The sequence below is a fragment of the Chrysemys picta genome, chromosome 1, assembly GCF_011386835.1.
Source record: "Chrysemys picta bellii isolate R12L10 chromosome 1, ASM1138683v2, whole genome shotgun sequence".
NCBI lineage: Eukaryota > Metazoa > Chordata > Testudines > Emydidae > Chrysemys > Chrysemys picta.
The window spans coordinates 196787536-196806680 of record NC_088791.1 but is presented as its reverse complement, the minus strand read 5'-3'; the positions used below and the strand labels follow the sequence as shown (position 1 = coordinate 196806680).

Below are 19145 nucleotides of genomic sequence, written 5' to 3'. Positions count from 1 at the left end.
CAGGGGAGCCAGGATTTCACCATAGCAATCCAACATTTTCTAGCTAATAGTATGTAAGAAATCCATAGAACAACATATGTGTATATAGACTGTATCATATGGAAAGTGCATGTTGTACTACAGCTGAAATGTGTATTATGCGGATAAATACAGAATACATCTGCTATTATGTGCTCAAGTAAATGATGTACATGCACAGGATGTGAAAGTACAGCTGTTGAGTATTGCAGCAAGGGGACAATAATCAAAGCTAAATGTCAGTGCATTGTATATTAAGAATGTGTTTACACTATGCTACAGTATGTGATGAAATGAGTTAAAGATTGTAAGTTCCTAGGTTAACCACCCTCCATTTTGGATAAATGTGGTGCGGATAGAAATGGAATTCTTTGTTTCTATATATCTTGTCTTCTAAATTTGACTTCCTGTTTCTGGTAAAACTATTGTTTAAATGGTTTGTCCCTTCATACATATTTTTGAGACAATATGAAAATAGACTTGTTTGGTACAGAAATGTAGTATTTTAAAGTGATCAGTCACCTTGTCCACTGATATCGGTATAGTTTTTAAGTGCACTAAATCCTCTTTAGTCCATTTTTTTACATTGTCCCATGTGGGCTCTGATCCAACTATCTGATCTTCATGGGTAGAAACCTGCACCCATGCAGACCCCCATTGAACACAAGAACCACAAATCCAGTTATAGTAGTTGGGACTCCGGGATTGCAAATACAATACAGATGATGTGATTTGTGGTCATGCATTAAAGAACAGGATTGAGCCATTAAATGTTACAAATATCTTTATTATTATTGTAACCTGTTAAAAGAATATATAATATAATTAAAATTACCAAACAGATAATTACATGGGTTTCTATTTAATTTCTCTTAATCTTAAAATAGTCTATTAAGTTAGATAATTTAATATTATTAAAAGTTCCTGCATTCTCAATTATCAATTCAGAACATCTTGAAAAATTTCACCAACGTGACTTGTCTCCTCACAGCCTGATTCCTACCCTGTTGGAGCACCACCACATCTTTGGATTTTCCTCATAATTCTGAAGTCTAGAGTACAATATATGTTTCTGCAGCCTCTTCCCTACTATTGTAGAGGGGAATGCTGCTTCTCTGGAAGCCACAATGGCTACATAGAACATAGAAACTGTCTACCTAGGTAGTCAAGCCTCTGCCTTCAACATCTGTCCTTCTAGTGGCTGAGAAATGATTAGGGGTATGGAATGGCTTCCATATGAGGAGAAATGAATAAGACTGGGACTTTTCAGCTTGGAAAAGAGACGACTATGGGGAGATATGATTGAGGTCTATAAAATCATGATGTGTGGAGAAAGTAAATAAGGAAGTGTTATTTACTCCTCATAACACAAGAACTAGGGGTCACCCAATGAAATTAATAGGCAGCAGGTTTAAAACAAACAAAAGGAAGTATTTTTTCACACAACACACAGTCAACCTGTGGAACCCCTTGTCAGAGGATGTTGTCAAGGCCAAGAGTATAACAGGCTTCAAAAAAGAACTAGATACATTCATGGAGGATAGGTCCATCAATGATTATTAGCCAGGATGGGCAAGGATGGTGTCTCTAACCGCTGTTTGCCAGAAGCTGGGAATGGACGACAGGAGATGGATCACTCGTTTATTCCCTCTGGGGCACCTGACATTGGCCACTGTTGGAAGACAGGATACTGGGCTAGATGGACCTTTGGTCTGACCCAGTATGGTCATTTTTATGTTCTTATGAAGGAACATAATAATAGTCCTTTATTGATCAGCTGGGCCTACACATTTTTTCTCATAGGACTTTTGACTTTTTTAATTGATGAAGCTGCATCCATTAAAAATCTTCTTCTCCTCCCAAAGCATCTTTATAGACACAGAGAGCAGTACAGTATCACCATTCATTCCTGTCCGTGTCTTGTTCCTCCATTAAATCCAGTTTGGTTATGTCCCTGGAAGAAAAAAAAGCGTGGAACTGCATTTCCATGAGCTGGATAGGGTGGATTCACCTAATAAGCCATTACATCTGGAACTTGTTTGTTTTAGAAACAGTACAGCAAGCCATTAAAAATGAAGACTTAATACATTTATCATGGCTCTGATCCTACAACAGTATATCTGAAAAAAAAATTGTGTGCAGTCACAAAGCAAGCAAAAACTATCCATTAAAACTGATGCTCTTTAAAAGGTTGTTTAGTATATCTTGCCAGATCAAATATAAAGTCTATATTTAATTACAGTTGTTCTGATGAACTCCTCAGTACCAGTGTTAAAGGGAGGCAGGGGACATCAGTCCAGTTTAACTAGAATGACTGTAGGGTTTGCTGTTTACTATCACAGTACTTTAGCAGCAGCTTAATAGTGCTAGCTTTTTAAAAAGTGACGTGTTTTATGAGACAATTGCCTTGATTTCTCTCCATGATCAATTCAACAATAATATGGCCATGAACTCAAATGGTGGATATTGATTAACCTCAAAGTCTTGGATTCCCAGTGCTGATGAATAGGATGCTAAGACATAACAGGACTATTGATCTGTTTTCTACTAGTGATCAATATTTTGAGGGAAACTGTATACTAACATAGGTACCAAATATGAGAACAACTTTCCCATGTGTGTCTGATCAACTTTTGTGAAGTGTTGAAAAGAAATAGACAATAGTATGTTTTTGCATCTGACAATTTAATATTAGAACATTAGTGACAGTATAGGATTAAAAGAGAAATATGGCTGATTATCAGTGAGTAGTGGATGTCATCAGAAAGGAAAATTAAAATGAGCAGAAACCACTACAAGGAATCTGCTAGGGATGTATATTTACTGGAGATTATCACAGACTGTATTAGACAAAATGCCATGGAAACAGTGGTATAAAACTAAGTATACAGTACCATAAAAGGGAGAAAGTTGAAAATAAAATCTCCCATAAGGATTATCTGTTGAAGAACACACAAGTAAGACAGCGAGCGTAGACCCATGGAGGGAAGTGTGAGACTTCCTAAAAAAGGTAAACAAGCCAGCACTCTTAACAGGTGCTGCATGTTCTAGTTTTAGAAGAGTGATTTTTGCTTTTGAATTAGTTACACTTGCATACAATCCTTTCAGATATAATCTAGAGTGAACATTTCAGATACTAAAATATATGGAGACCCCATCCTGAATTTTAGAATAAAGGGACTTGCAAATGAGCCACAATCCTTGTTTCAGATGCTCCGCTATTACACGGTATGTTAGTTGTCCTTTTTTCTATGTAAAACCAACTCTCTGCTTGCTTGCTTGCTTTTAAAAGCATTGCTGCTCATTATATATACCAAAATCTAGTTTTTTAGAAGTACACAGGAAATATGTCTTAGCTCAGACAGTAGAAGTCTTGTTGGTTTCATAATGATGCAACATGCTAGACATCTGTAACTTTATAATCTATTGGCTGGATTCTGCTTTTGGTTGTGCATAAGGAGGTCCCACTGAAGTTATCTGAGAGCAGAAAGCTCTGTCCATAGGGATTTTAGTTTGTAGTAAATATGTAATGCACAGGACTGCTGGTAAGAGACCCTTCTCTATTTCCTGGTTCTGGTTTCATGCCATGGATCAGGGTTAGTGCAAAGGTGAGGGGGTAGAAGGCCACTGGAAGGCATCCCCAGAAGATAGGCCCTGGACCTTATCTGGAGCTCTGTTGCTAACAGATTCCCCTTCATTTAAAGCAGTAGTTGCCTATGTTTAATAAAAATGGTGAATATGTGTAATGAAAAATTTCCCACAAACTTTTTTCCACAAAAATTTTCAATGAAAAGTTAAAATAAAATCAATTTTAGAAACTACAAATAGTAAAATTATATCCATTCAGACAGACATTTGCTCACCCATCTTTCCTAATACTAACAATTCACTTTTCCCCCACAGTATAGACCTCGCCTAACAACATTTGAAATGTGAAAAATAGAAAAATGTACAGTAGTTAGGAGCAATTTTAGAGGGACTTGCACTTGTGTCTTTGTAAGTATTGTAGCTAGATCTTTGAGACCCACATATGCGTTCTAGTGAATCATGTCTTGCAGGTCACACTAAACATGAAAACTTAAGTAATCCTTTGTTGTAAATCTTGTCATGTGACTACTAGCTAACTTTGTACATACAAAGTTTCTTCTGAGTCCTCACTGTTTTCCCTCATGAATTTACCCCCACAGATTGTCACTCCATTAGAATCTGGCACTGTGCTGTGTTGATTTTGCAACTACTGAAAACCATTTTTCCAGAAGAGCCTAATGAATGCAGTAAAGCACATTTGTGCAGTGACAACTGAAAACAAAGTGTAATGCACGGTGCTGTTGTGTTTTCCACTGCTGCTGCCCCACTCCCCACCCTCTGCATTCAGCCACCAAAAGGGGACTAATGCTTGGTTCTGGTCTCTGTCTCAGTTCCGAACTGTTGCTCTGTGTACTTCAGGCAGCCCCAACAAACAGCAAAGCCAGGTGGGGAAGAGGACAGGCAAAGGCAAAATAGTCACTGATTCTCCCTGTGTTGGGTGGGTAAAGAGTAGCTCCATACCCGTTCGATTGTTGATCAGTTCCTGGGATGAGTGGAGGACAGGAGTGGTAACTGAAAGAGGATTATTAAAAGGGGTGAGTGTAAGAGAACAGTGAAGGGACAAGGAAGGAGAAGATTAAGTAGAGGGAAAAGTGAGGAAAAGAGTGGAAGGGAGGAGGGTAAATAAACTGTAGTCATATTAAGAGAGAACCTGTCTTTCTGGGGGTTACAACGGTATGAGACACAAACAAATTGAAACTTTGTCTGCTTTCCCTATAACATTAAAGAGACAAGGGAAAGCAGACACTGAAAAGACAGCAGAAAGGATGTACTATGATATGCATTAGAAGAAAATAGAGGTGAAAAGAAAAAGAAAAAATATAAACAAAACAGTTCAATAATATTGTCTATAAAAATCTTTATATTAAAATATTTGCAATTTTACATTTTGAAGGGGTAGCTGTATATAATCTAAATACACACACTCTTTATATCTGTTCTTGGTTTATTATGAATACCATGTTAGCTAGATGATGAGAACTGTGAGGTTTTTTTGAGATTTTAATGGACCTGTGTAGTTTAATAGGTTAACAAGAGGTGCATGGACCCTTCTGCTTAAATTCCCCCCTTTTCCTGTCTAATAACAAACCTTGAAAGGATCTGAGTTGTGTGAAAAATAGGATGACTTTAAAAAGGTAGAAAAAGAAGAGCCACAGTATTTATTGTGGGGATTTAATTAGCAGTGAAAGAATAGCAGCTTTGAACGAAAGGTATAGAACTATGAAAGGTAAACAAGTCCCTGAAGGGTTTCGATTGACATAAGGATGACAGCTGTTGAGTCTTATGGCCCATGGAAAGTGCAGAGGCTCAAAATTAGACACAGCGGACCAAGGCTGAGAATGTGTCACTGATGCACAATGACCTGCATTTAATATAACGAATTGCATAATTTACACCACATTCGTTAAGTCTTAACTTTAGAAGGCTCCAAGTGTTCTTGGATCTCTTTCCACCAAGAGTTCTATGAATTGCAATGATTGATGGTCAGCAGTCCTGTTTGCCAGTAGCTACCACATAGTGGTATCTAAGATACAAAACTGAAGTTTTCATCTGTACTTATATTTGGAGATTATGGCAGCATCTCAAAATCCTTGGGGTGAACATTTTTCTCCTTAATAGTGAGCGCTGCGCATGGTTAAAATGGGTTAAATTTTCTAATTAATATTATTCATGAATGTAGATAGTTTTCTATATAAATTCTAGTCCTTTAGAAATATTGGCAATATAGAAGAGGGTCCCACATGCAAAGATGAGATCTAGATTTGAATGCATCCAAAATTCACCCATTTCTCTCTAACAATCAACAGCCATATAACATAACTTCAAATGCTCTAGCTCTAAGATTTTTCATTGTCCAAGTTGAACAGAATAAAAATCTAAATCGGTAGACCTGATGTTGACAGTAAAAGAGGTTTAAACATATGTAGAGTTTTTGAATAATCTAATATCAATAATGCAGCTAAGGACTTAAAATACTCTTTTAAATTGTAGTACTACACAGAAAAATGCCACAGCCAGACTCCTCCTCCTTTTTCTTTTTTTCAGGGCATGATTTCGAGAGTTGCTGAGCACCTGCAACTTCTGTTGATTGCTAGTGATGTTAATAGGAAGTGCAGATGCTCAGCATTTTTCAGGATTGGACTTTAAGTTTGCTGCAACAGCAATATGTTTTCCAAGCTTCATGCAGACTTGTAAAGCTCACTTATCTCTAAAACGGATATTGCTTCTTAGCTTTCTCTTTCAACAAAGTTATTTTCCTAAGGAACCATTAGGGAAAAGTAACTTACTGCATTATTTAAGAAATGCCTGGTTATTGCATTTGCAACTTTTTTTACATTTGGTAGTAGTGTTTAATGTGGGGAGTACCACATGATAGAAATTAGAGATGGGAAGGATCTATTAGGTTTTGTATACCTCTCCTGCCAGTGCAAGTTTATGGTATGCTCTCCTGTGACTTACATAGTTCAATTTTAGATGACTCAAGAAATGTTGTTTCTCCCATTCATTGGAGAATCTTCCTACTGGCTGATATACAGTATCTATTCCATCTATATTTTCTATTGCATTGTATCAGAGTGTGATAATCTGAGAACCATGCTAAACTGGGTGGGGGAGGATATGTCTAGATACGAGTGTGTCAATAGCAGAGGACACAGGGAGGAATAATGTCTCACCAGACTTTCCGCTCCTTGGTCCATGAGTTGGCTATGGTGTTCATAAGAAAGCCTTGGAATTTAACTGGATCTGTGTTGTATCCCCAGGCAAAGTATTAACAACTTCAACAGAACTTTATTTACAGTGCAAGTCTCTTCTCTAAAATGTAGCTGCACACTCTGTAACTCTCCCAGCCTCCTCAACTCCTCCCCCTCCTTCCTGTTTCCTGTCCTTTCAGACTCCCAACAGCCAGTGCTCCCATTTCTAATAATACAAGCAGCATCTAAACACCACATTCCCTCCTCTCTTAAGAAACTTTCCAAATTAAAATAAACATTGTTGTTCTAACCCCAGGAACAAATATGAAACAAGACACTATACTGTTGGCAGGAATATTACACTGAAAACACTGTAGATATTACATAACATAGTCTTTAGTCCAGGCAGGTGGTCGTCTGAGTCTAACAGACTGTCTCTCAAGCCCCGGTTCCAGTTCAATGTCTTGTTGTGTTGGTTCTACAGTGAAGTCATCCAATGCAGACTGGGTGTTGGCATAATCTCCTCTTGGTGCATAGGCAGGTGCAAGATAAGCAGCATTCCATACCCACCCATCAGAAAGTCGATAGGTGTAAGGTCCCTTCTTCTGTATGATTTTAAGAGGAGCTGTGAATTTATGGTCCCCTTTGCGTAAGATTCCAGGTTTTCATATTCTAACAAAGGAACCACACTCAAACTTTGGTTCCTTAGCACCCCGCCATTTGTCTGTGAAAGCCTTAGACTTTGCTTGGTTCTGTTCAACTGTCTTTCTTTCAGCATTACTTAGTGTCCTTGAAGCAAATGCAACAGTCCTCTTTGTGATGTCCTCATGAAGTTGTGTGAGGACAGCCCCAAGTCCATAATCAGAAGCATCAGTAGTTACAATTGTGGGCAATGCGGGACTGAATAATGCAAGTACGGGACTATGTACAATCAAGTCTTTCACCCTTTCGAAACTAACTTGTGCATCCGTTGTCCACACTAAGGTTGAACTTCTCTGTAGTAATTCTCGTAACGGTTCAATGACAGAAGCATAATTGGGAATGAATTTTGCATACCAGGAGGTAAGACCCAAGAAGGAATGTAAGGTTTGCAAATCTGTTGGAGGAGGAGCATTTGAAATTGCCAGGATATGATCTGGATCAGGTTTTAGTCCAGCCTGTGAAATTGTATGCCCCAGAAAGGAGAGTTCAGTTTGTCTAAATTTGCATTTGGACCTATTGAGCTTGAGGCCTGCTTTGCTGATGCAGTTTAGTACAGACTGCAGGTTGTTGTTTTTTCTAGTGTAAGTTGTGGTTTTAGAAGTAAGCATTCTCTTACATGAAGCATTGTTGTTTTCTTAATGAGCTGGTTTCTAATCATCTCATCTGCCATATTCCCAAAGTCACAAGTTACAATTAGACTCCTCAGGGAAGCCATATACTGCATTATAGTCTCCCCTGGTTTCTGCTCACGCTGGCGAAATCTGTAGCGATTAGCTACTACATTCACTTTTGGCACAAGAAAGTTCTTTAATGCAGTGAGTGCAGCCTCATATTTATCGTCTGCAAGGGGAAAAGTGTAAAATATACACTGCCCTTCTGCTCCAAGGCAGTGGATTAGCAGAGCACGCTTTCATACTTCAGAAATCTCTGTAGCACTGATTGCAAGCAGATAAGTCTCAAACATACGGATCCAGGCAGTAAAAGCAATTGGAGGCTCACCTGGGCTTTGCAGAAAGGGTGCAGGTGGGTTCAGAGGCAGAAGATCCATCCTCGACACCATAATGTTGTATCCACCAGGCAAAGTATTAACAACTTCAACAGAACTTTTTTTTACAGTGCAAGTCTCTTCTCCAAGCTGTAGCTGCACACTTTGTAACTCTCCCAGCCTCCTCAACTCCTCCTCCTCCTTCCTGTTTCCTGTCCTTTCAGACTCGCAACAGCCAGTGCTCCCAGTTCTAATAATACAAGCAGCATCTAAACAGCACAATCTGTTAGTCTTTGAGGACAGACCGTGGTGACTAAGGTTTATTGTTTGTGAATTTGGGTTATGATGTCTGATTGGAGGGGTTAGTGATCTGATCAAGATAGAGATGAACTTTCATCTCCTATATCCACTTTTAGATTAGGGTGTGAGCAATTACATGTGGTGTTCAGGCAATTCATGGTCTATAGGTGCATAGAAAATTTTGGACCATTGTATCAGATGTGTCATCTCCATGGGCCTGAAGTTTCCTAGGGCGATGAGTTTTTGGGACTCTTCCACAGTCTCTCTCAGCTTCTCTGTGAAAACCTTCATGATCTGGAGGTCAGTTGTTTGGCATGACTTATAACTTAGATTTTGTTGACTTGCAAATAAGGGACACACTTGAAATATTCTGACTTTTTTCCCAGGAAAGATTCTTCTTCTTTAGGAGTGAGACAGCTACTCTGTTTCCATGCATTCTGGGCCTGGTCTAAAGTTCACTGAAGTCAATGGGAGTCTCTCTGTTTACTTCAATGGATTTTGGTTCTGGCCCTCTGACAGGGTGATGTCTGGAATAGCCTGGAGGGATGCTATGGGGTAACACCAGGTCCGCAGTCATCTAATCATGTTTTGATAATGTAGACAAAGGGAAAGAGCGTTCATTGGATTTAAGGTCAGGGATAGCGAATGTGTTTTTACTGTTGAGTTAGCATTGCAGAACATATGTGCAAGAGGTGGGTTGGCAGCTGAGAGAGCAGTGTCTTGTTTTGTATTTCTTAGAGTGGCTACAGATGGAGTGGACATAAGTAGCACAGTTATTTTCTTTCCGGGTAATAGTTGACCTTTCAGACTTTTCACCCCCAGCCTCTTCTTCCTTTTAATATTGGGAATGTAGATGGATGCCTATGGGAGGTTGGAGTAGGGGGCAAGGGATCTATCAGAAAGGGATGTACCAAAAATCCAGGGAGCAGAAATCTGCCCCACCTTTGGTTACTTTATCTGTATTACACTAAGTGAAAGGACACAGCTGTGGGTGAAGGTACTGTAGATATGTCAGTACTGAAGAGTGCCTAGGAAGCAAATGGCATTTTTTATTATTTATTTTTCCTTCTCCTTCATTTAAATCTCTCCACCCTATCTCTTCCCTCTTTCTTCCACAGCCTTTTTTTCTTTTTCCTATTAAAGGTAAGGAGCATAGGAGTATTGACGGGATTCAAATCTCTCTAGGGGAGGGATCTTGCACAAAAGGAGGGGAAGAGGTGGCATGGGTACCTTGGAGAGGAGAAGGGGCACTGCCCTTCCTTCCTTCCTCGAGTGGGGAAGGAGAAATAGTGAGGATCTTCTTCCTGGGTCAGGTCTTCAAATATTAGGACGCTTTTCCTGACACTCAATCTCTATATATCTTTCTAATTTAATGCCATTCCTCCTGGTTACAACCACTCTCCCTTTATTGAATCACCATCCTTGGAATATTAATAGGCAATTACACGCTACACTCCCTCATCATTATAGCCTCACCAAATATAAATATATACATAATAATTCTTTTTTTCAAATGATGGAGTCCTTTCAGTCCTTAATCAATTTTATTTCTCTTCAGGTTCTCCTTCCAGTTTTGTCCACATCTTTCTGGTACTGAAGGGCCCAGAAAGTAGCACCATGTTCTAGGGCCTGACCTGTGCCACAAAGAAAGGTGCTTTCACCTTCTCAGACTATTTCATAATGATTCTAATATATGGCCTACGGCAATGCTGCCGCACAGTATGTATGGGAGTACCCTTCATGGAGCTCAGCACAGGCCTAGTGGCCTGTTGCGCAATACATCACGTTACAAGACATGAGCGCCAAACTATACTGGTTTTTGGTTTTGATTTTTTTTGGGCTATCTTATTATTTTGTACACTAATGATTAATTTGATATCCACAGTCATGAATAGGTACTTTCAGCAATGTTTCTCTCTCTCTCACTGGAAATATCTACGCATTGTATTATTTCCCTCCAGACATACCTGAATTTATCTGTATTTTTCCAGGTTAAATCACATATTATTGCCTGCCGGATTTTTCTTGCAACTCTGTCTCCCATTATATTCTCTGTCCTCTTTCTGGAGTTCATAGCACTGCCAAATATTCTGCTCTCTTAATTAACATGGTGTTTACCCCTCCCCTCCACTGGATCTTTATTAAAGATATGAATTAAGATAGAATGGACTATTAAATTTCAGTGTTGCTCACTGGACTCCTTTCCTGTACCAGACCCATTGAATTTTATTATTTTTCTTTTATTCACAATTCCTCAGACAGTTTTTGATCCATGTGACTTTGTTTGTGTTCAAGGCACTGTCCAAGCCTTTAATTTGTGCATGTGAGACACTGTCCAAGCCTATAATTTCTGCATGGGCTCTACTCATTCAAGCCCCAATCCCATGATGTGTAATACAGATGCGGATTGGTGTGCTCATCTTTGTGGATCTAGCCCTAACTTTCCAATTCTATCAAAAATAGTGATCATAGCATTATTTTTTTTATTATCCTATGCTGTTAGCTGCTTATGGCTCTTCTTACCCTCCTAGATATTTACATAATGTATATATGTTGGTGAATAGATACTGAGTATCCTCTGGGTTTTCAAGATGATTCCAACAAAATTCTGAAACTGACCTGAGAAAAACAACCTTTTGATCACTGATGGATTTGATATGAAGGGATGACATTGAGGTATCAGCTCATTCATTTTAATGAAAGGATGCCTTGCTGCTCAGAACCGATTACGCCATAAAGCTGTTGTCCTATAAAAAATGATTTTTATTTTTTAATCATTTTAATGGATAATACCAATGTTTATTTGTAAGCATTTTTTTCCTATTTGTATTTATTTCTTTACATTTTCACAGTTGTGGGAAATTATTGGGAGTGGGTGTCAGACAATAATTATGTAATGACAGCAGACATTGAGTTTCAAAAAGTTAAAACTTCATAACCATTAAAGCATAAATTGTCAACATCATATGTCAAAATACACAAACTAAATATCCTTAAGTCAAACTCTTAAGTTCTCAAACTGCATTTTTCTTACTTTGCCTATCTGTAAATTTAAATTGATATTATCGTTGGTGGAAATATATATGTGTTGATTTATGTGTGTATGGTGAAATTGGCATTTACTGATAAATATCTAATCCTTCCAAGTTTATATATTTGTGGTTTAGCTGTGATTTCAAAGTGGTAAAACGTAGAAACTTTCACTAGCAATGATGTCTGACCTGTATTTTATTTTGATATGGAGTGAATTCATAACAACTGACATTGACATTGATTAAGTTTGAAATAGTATTTTCTGGTGAAGTTTTTTGACCAGTCTAACTGGTTGAAGTAAAATAACTCCATTAATGGGTGTAGTACTGTTGCCATGGATAATCGTTTAAATGTTCAGAGGTTCAGACAGACAGACATCCAAAATTCAGATGCTTACTCTGATCCATCCATCTCTCTTGAGAGTCAAAATTGAACTGAAAAGATCACTAGAAAATCAGTTCTATTGATATATCTGGTATCTCCTGATTTCACTCTGGCTAAAAATATCATAAGAACAGCTTTTCTTCTTCTGTTTCTTCATTTTGGTCTCCAAAATGCAGACCCCAATAAAATGGGGTAATAAAATAAAATATATATACAATATTTGTTCAGTCTAAGTTTTAGATGATCAGTCATTACTTAGGAATACGGGTCAATTTACAACCAGTGGTCTGTGCAATAATTACAAGAACTACTTACTTCTAATTTTCTGGGGGAAGCACTATCCTCTTGTTTGATGATAATTGATCATCCCGTGTATACACAATAACAGTTATAACTTTTTGGCATTCAATAAGAGGCTATCCCAAATTTTCTTTGCTTTTTCTAGTGATTTGTTAGAAGAATTGAATCTGTTGGCTTTTTTGTAGGGGAAACCCTAAACAACTATTTTAATACAAAGAAATGCATTATATACTTTCAGTATATTTCTCAGCTTTTAGGCTACTGGTTTTCTAGTTCATATCTGCCCAATTAGAAACAAAGGGTGTTTGTTTTATCATGCACTCAAATGCTATTTATGTTGAACTAGTAAAAATGTTTACTCCAGGCCACGGAGACCAACATGATGCTATACTTTCAACTGACAGAGTAGTGTGATCCACACAGACCTGTCAACAAAAGCAGGTCAGCAGGATTGTGCAAGGAAAAAAAATCAATAAATCTTTGAATTAATCATGCAGCTGCCGGAGAGAATTATGAGTGCATGAAATGAAGTATGTAGGTATATATCTATGGCAACTATTTTTTTTTCTATCTCAGTTCAGTCTCTCTTCTTGTGCTTACCTGTTTTTTTTTTTTCTATTTTAATGGTCCTGTGTCTATTCCAATATGTTCCTCTAACATTCAGAATCCATTTAAAACTATCTAATCAAATTCAGTTCACAGAAAAATGTGCATTAACTTTCTCTGTACTGCCATTTTTCTCCATCTGAATTTTATGCAAATTGATATAATTAATACAAGAATTTTAGCTTGATATAAAGAGAAGATGTTTCCATCTCATGCAGTGAATTGGACTGAAAACAACTGATGCTTCAGTGCACAGAAGAGTTAAAAATTCATGTCTGCTCTGCTGATGTCTCAGGTGAGCCACTGTCCTCATGTCTAATTGAGCACTTCTGCAGCAGTGCAGTGGGGTATGAGCTTTGACCTCTCAGGAGAAATTTAAAATCCACACCTGTGCATGAATGCCAACCCAACTTCCCCATCTGAGTAGGCTGTTCTGAATAGTATATCACAGACAATCACAATCAGTAAGCTTGATTTCTAAATGTGTGTGTGTGTGTGTGTGTGTTTGAGCCTTGGCTTCCAAATCTGGATTACTGTCAGAAGCATGAGGAACTAAAAAAACAAAAAAATAAAATAAAATAAAAGTGGGGAGGGGGGGCACTGTGGAGAGTAATTTGATGCTAGTGAAATTTATGAGCTGATTGACACTAATTATGAATTAACATATTTGTCTTTTCAATAGATCTTTGTGGTCTAGATTATAAACTTCAGTTTCATCAGATTTTTTTTTTGAAGGATTTATCCTTAATTACACTGTAGTGGTTTTAGGTGGATCATTCCATATATCTTCCTCTAGCAAAAACTTAAGCTTTACTGCTGCCCTGGTTTTGAGTCTGGTAACATGGACAGCTGATAAGATTAATGCTCCAGGGTCTTTAAATCCTACTGTCAGTCTGCTTTGAGGAAGAGACTCTCCCACCTCCCCACTTCACACACGACATATATCTACTTCTGAAAAATATAGCATGTACGACCAGTAGGACGTTGTCTCTGGCTCTCTGCCTAAGGATCAAGTCTGGCTAAATTCCATTTGGGGAATGGCCCAGCACTTGATGATCACTCTCACCGTACATTCAAATTAATTTTCCTCTTTTATCCAGGGGCTTTCTTTTCAAATAGATGGTGATACTCATAAATTCCCTGAGAATGATCACCCTGCTACTTGTGGAAGGTCAGAGCAACTCAGTTCAGGGATTACATGTTTCAGCAGAGAAAACAAAGTTGACTTACAGCATTTTTCTTTCTGATCATATTCGTTGTGGAAAAAATAAATTCCTTCTAAACATCTGTTTCCAAAAGGAGGATACCACATTACAGACACACTCTGAGAAAGGTATTCAGAGTCAGGGAATAAGTTGAATTTGGAATGAAAAAAATCTCTTTGGGGCTTGTCATTTTTGTGTCTTTTAAATACCTTGGTATTTATATAAATAATAAAATGTAGGGTTTTATTTAAAGGGACACAATATAAAAATCACATTTCTGTGTTGTGTTTTTCTACACTGTTAGAAGTAACCCTCAAAGCAGTCATTGAGAGATAACAGTGGGAAAATATTTTTTCTTTGTTTTTATACTGTTTACTTTGTCCATTTATGCATTCTGTGTGAGTCAGGCAACACAGAAAAAAGAGAACCATTTATTTTAAAATAGAAAATCTGCTGTGTGTTTTTATTTTTATCACAATAATATGACTGAATGAACTGATGCCATGTGCAAAATGACTTATCTCCTGTTTTAAAAAATTGGTTAGATTTCATGTGATGGCGACCCTTTAAATGTAAAAAATAGTATGTGCATTTTTAAAAAAAGAATTAAACTATGTAAAATACTATTCAATGCAAAAAAGAAGAAATTGTCCTTACAAATGAAATAACTTGCCTTGAAGCAAATTTCTCATTAAAACAAAGTATCTGTGTGAAGTCTTAGATCTGTATATTCAGCCTTCTTATTTTTATATGTGCATGCAGCATGACTTACAATAATCTTTTTATTGCAATTCATTTATCTGAAGTCTCATTCAACTTCCTCAGTACTCCTGCAATAAAAAAGCATAAGCAATTAATGGAGTGAGGGAGAGGGGTTGGAAAAAAGAACATAGTGAAACACAAGGAATGTATCAAAGACTAATACACTTGCACCATGTTATATTTAAATATGGAATGCAAGGGTGGGAACACTGGTGCAGTAAGAAGTTTTGTGAGCTTCATGGCTTTTTTTTCCCAAACATTTTTGGTTTCATAAACATATTAGCGTTTCATAAAATTTTCTGTCCCTGAAAATTATCCCACGCTAATATTTAATATTCAGTGAAAAATTCCAACCATTTCTACCCAAGTGGAAGTTATATGCCTTGCCAAAAAGCAACTTTAGAACTTTGCAACAGAAGTGAAAAAGAATAGAAAGTCAGATAGTATAACCAGTGGTTCAACAAATACTCAGCATTTTTAGGGTGGAAAATAGAAAGATCTCCCCTAAATGTCATGGTGGAACAAATACGTACATTCTGTGGTGCTGTGCTAATTTTTAAAAGGATTTTAAAAAAATTCTCTACTACTTTTGCCTACCCTGTGTTTCATATCCATTATAATTTTGTTACTGGAATAGCATTATTAAGTAATACTTTGCAGTTCAATAGGGCCTTCCATCCACGAATCTTAAGGTACTTTGGGCCAGATTTTCAAAAGTGCTTAAGGAACTTAGGAACACAAGTGCTGATGAAAATCAGTTGAAAATCTCCCTTTGATAAATATTAAGGCTCTGTGAGGTATTAGTATTATTATCTTCATTTTACGTATGGAGAAATTGAGACCGAAAGAGTTTTATTAACATGCCCAAGTTCTGAGACTCTGTGGCAAAGCTGGGAACAGAAAGTGGGTCTCCTAAAGTGCAGTCCTCTGTTTTGATCCTTCATTTTCATATATTTCTTTTATAAATACTGGATTAGCAGAAGAAAGATTTCACACCCTATACGTTTTCTCAGTTCATTTCCCCATCACCTCCAACAAAGACACAAAAGAAATCAGAACTGGGAAAACAATGGCCACAGTTTTGTGGTGAGAATGCCTCTGCTTTGTCTTGTGTATAGACGCAATCCTGCATGCTCTCTGTGATTTGGATTGCTATTGCCAGAACTCCCTTGACTTGGATTGGAGTTCCCTGTGTGGAAGACTTAGAATGTCAAGCTTGCTAAAAGAAATGCGATGGGAAATCATTGCTGATAAATATAGTCAGTAAAAATCAAATAAAACTGTTTGCCTTTTGCAGCTTCATTTTATTTAGATGTATTTTCTAACTGCATGTGATATTGCCTAGTAATAAATCACTGTAAGGAAGCCGTACGAACAAGTATTAAAAAATGCCCTAAATATGTCAGAGAAAACTGAAGATTGTCTGTGTTTTAATCAGTGAAAATGAATTGCATTTAAAACTGGAGACTTCTTTCCATTCTTCTTTGTGACTCATGTCCTTTACAAATGACATGCACTGCTGAATTCAAGTTGCATTCTAATGTCTCCAGTTAATACCGTATCTGAACCATGTGTGGAAGTTAAATGGCTTAGCTGGAGTTTTCTACAGTACTGTTAATTTCCCACATTCTTCCCTAGACTCTTATATGGAGAAAGGAATATTAAATATTTCAGTTCAATTAAGTTAACATGTTGTGTGTTAACAAACTCTTTCAGAACATTTGTGCAGAATATTGTATTTTCTCCTGAATTAAAACTGTTAGAGCTGAGATGATTTGTATGTAGCAGTTTAACTATGCCATTCATCCAAGCTGCTCCTCTTAAATGAAATCAATGCCATTTTTACATTCCTAATAGGAACCTATTTAGTTAAATACACAGGCATTTTTCATCTTCATTCTGATTGCAGGATCATAAGATTCCAGAGTTGCTGAGGTGCAAGTAGGTATTGGCTTCAACCCAGTGCATTAATGAGGAGTACTGAAGTATATTGTCACATCTGGGTTTCCTGCTTGCTTTGTTAAGACTGCTTTGTTGTCCTACAGTATCACAACCAAGATTCATGCAACTCAGGTTTGAGGGATGTTTTAAAATTTATCTTTAACACCATTACCTCTACATTGCAATTATTATATGGGTACTTTTTATAGCGATCTTATATGGGTACTTTTATAGAGATCTATCAACATTTCTGTTCAGAAATCTTGTATTCTGGAGTTTATAAGATGATCATAAAAATGATTTTTGGACTGAACTTGGTCCTGTAGGTCCAACATTATTTTAATGACAATCTATTAGGCCATTTTAGATTTATTGCTTTTAAAACCAGCAGGTGTGAGAATTGCACAACGAGTTTAGAAAGAAAACTAGTGAGGGTCCGGAAGAGCAGGACAGAACTGAGCATTGGGTTAATCTGGCTTTGGAAGCGGCCTCAGAATGAGACATGTGGCAATAAAGTTAAAATGCAGACATACCAGTGAATATAAAACAATGAAAAATGTGCCAAAGAGACAACCCCAACACCCTCAAAAGAAAGTAATGGAATTTCATCTGAGGGTATCACGGCTTGCCACCACAGGGTGACTGTTCCTCCAATGCCCTGTTTAATATCACCATGGAAATTATTGGAAACAGGGGGGAGGCCATTGGACTGGTATGCAGTCCTCAGAATAACCATCTGCTTCTGAAGTTTGATCCAAATATGTTCACCATATTTCAAAGCCCAAAGGGAGGAGAGACATTAGAGTTAGTTGAAAAATGGGGAAACAACTTTGCAAAAAACTTCCAAATGTTGAAGTTGTTTCTGGTTTTCAGGGTTTGAAATGGAACATTTTTTCACTTCATTGAAAATTTTTACAATTTTTTGGAAAAGTTTTTAAAATTTTGAAAGTTCATTTTTTTTTCTCCTCCTCCCTTTTTATTTCCCTTTTTGCCACTGAATGAATGGTGTCAAGGGTTTGGATTTTTCAGTATTTCATTTCCCCCCATCTGTTTCATTTTTCCTTTTACTGTTCTGTAGCTTTTCTAAACTTCTGCAATTTTTTGGTCAGGGAGGGGCGGCAGGGGAAGTCACTTGGTAAAGGAAATGTAAAAAGTGTGTTGAGGGGCAACCTTAAGCATAATTTATTCTGCTTCATTCAGTAGCAAAAGAAATGTGTGTTGGGGAGAGGGGGAGATAAAAATACACTAAAATTCAAAGTTTTCAGTTTTGATGGAAAAAACAGGATATTTTTAAACATATATGTAAATAAATAAAAGATCAACTTTACATGAAAGTTTCTTTTTTCATTCAAAAAGGTTTTTTATACCTCCCCTCCTCCCCCAAAGTTTCAAACCAAAATGTTTGACCAATTCTGGAACACTTGAATCAAATAGAGCCACAGGCCCTGGGACTATACTTACAGCAAGCTGAGCTTCCATTACACATGATAGGACTGGGGCCTGATTGGACTGACATAGAACACATTGTTTGCAGTGTTGTTGTGGCTGTGTTGTTCCCAGGATATTAGAGAGACAAGGTGGGTGGGGTAATACCTTTTACTAGACCAACTTTTGTTAGTGAATGAGACAAGCTTTTGAGCTACACAAAGCTCAGGAGAAGAGCTCTGTGTAGCTCAAAGGGTTGTCTCTTTCAGCAACGGAAGATTACTTAGGAGTGCTTCCAATGTCAGGATCACCAATGGGTTAAGTACAAAGGGCTAAAATATGAAAGCCAATGCAGGCACATACAAAATGTATAGAAATGCCTTGTGGAGGGCTTTGAAAATGTGGCCTATAGGTTATAGAGTGTGGTCTAAGTATAGGACTTAGTTACAGTGTAATTTCTGGCACTGACTTGATGTATGACCTTGGGCAAATCATGTAACCCCGCAGTGTTTCAAGGTGTAAAATGAAATTACTTATTGAACTACCACCTGTGAGTGTTGGAAGATTAATTTAAAAGTATGCATAAAGTCTAATGTAATTGATAAATATCATTAACAGTATGCTGTAGTATAACAGTATGCTATCTCTTCAAATTCTTAAATGTAATTATCTTATTTTTCCTAGTTTGCAAAGTGGAATCTTTAA

The 19145-nt window shown here is 37.4% G+C and overlaps 1 protein-coding gene across 6 annotated transcripts in view; it reads left to right on the top strand.

Annotated features, from left to right (window-relative positions):
- The window catches only part of DSCAM (DS cell adhesion molecule), a 614601-nt gene that overhangs the window by 101071 nt on the left and 494385 nt on the right, over positions 1 to 19145 (top strand). The window lies entirely within an intron of this gene.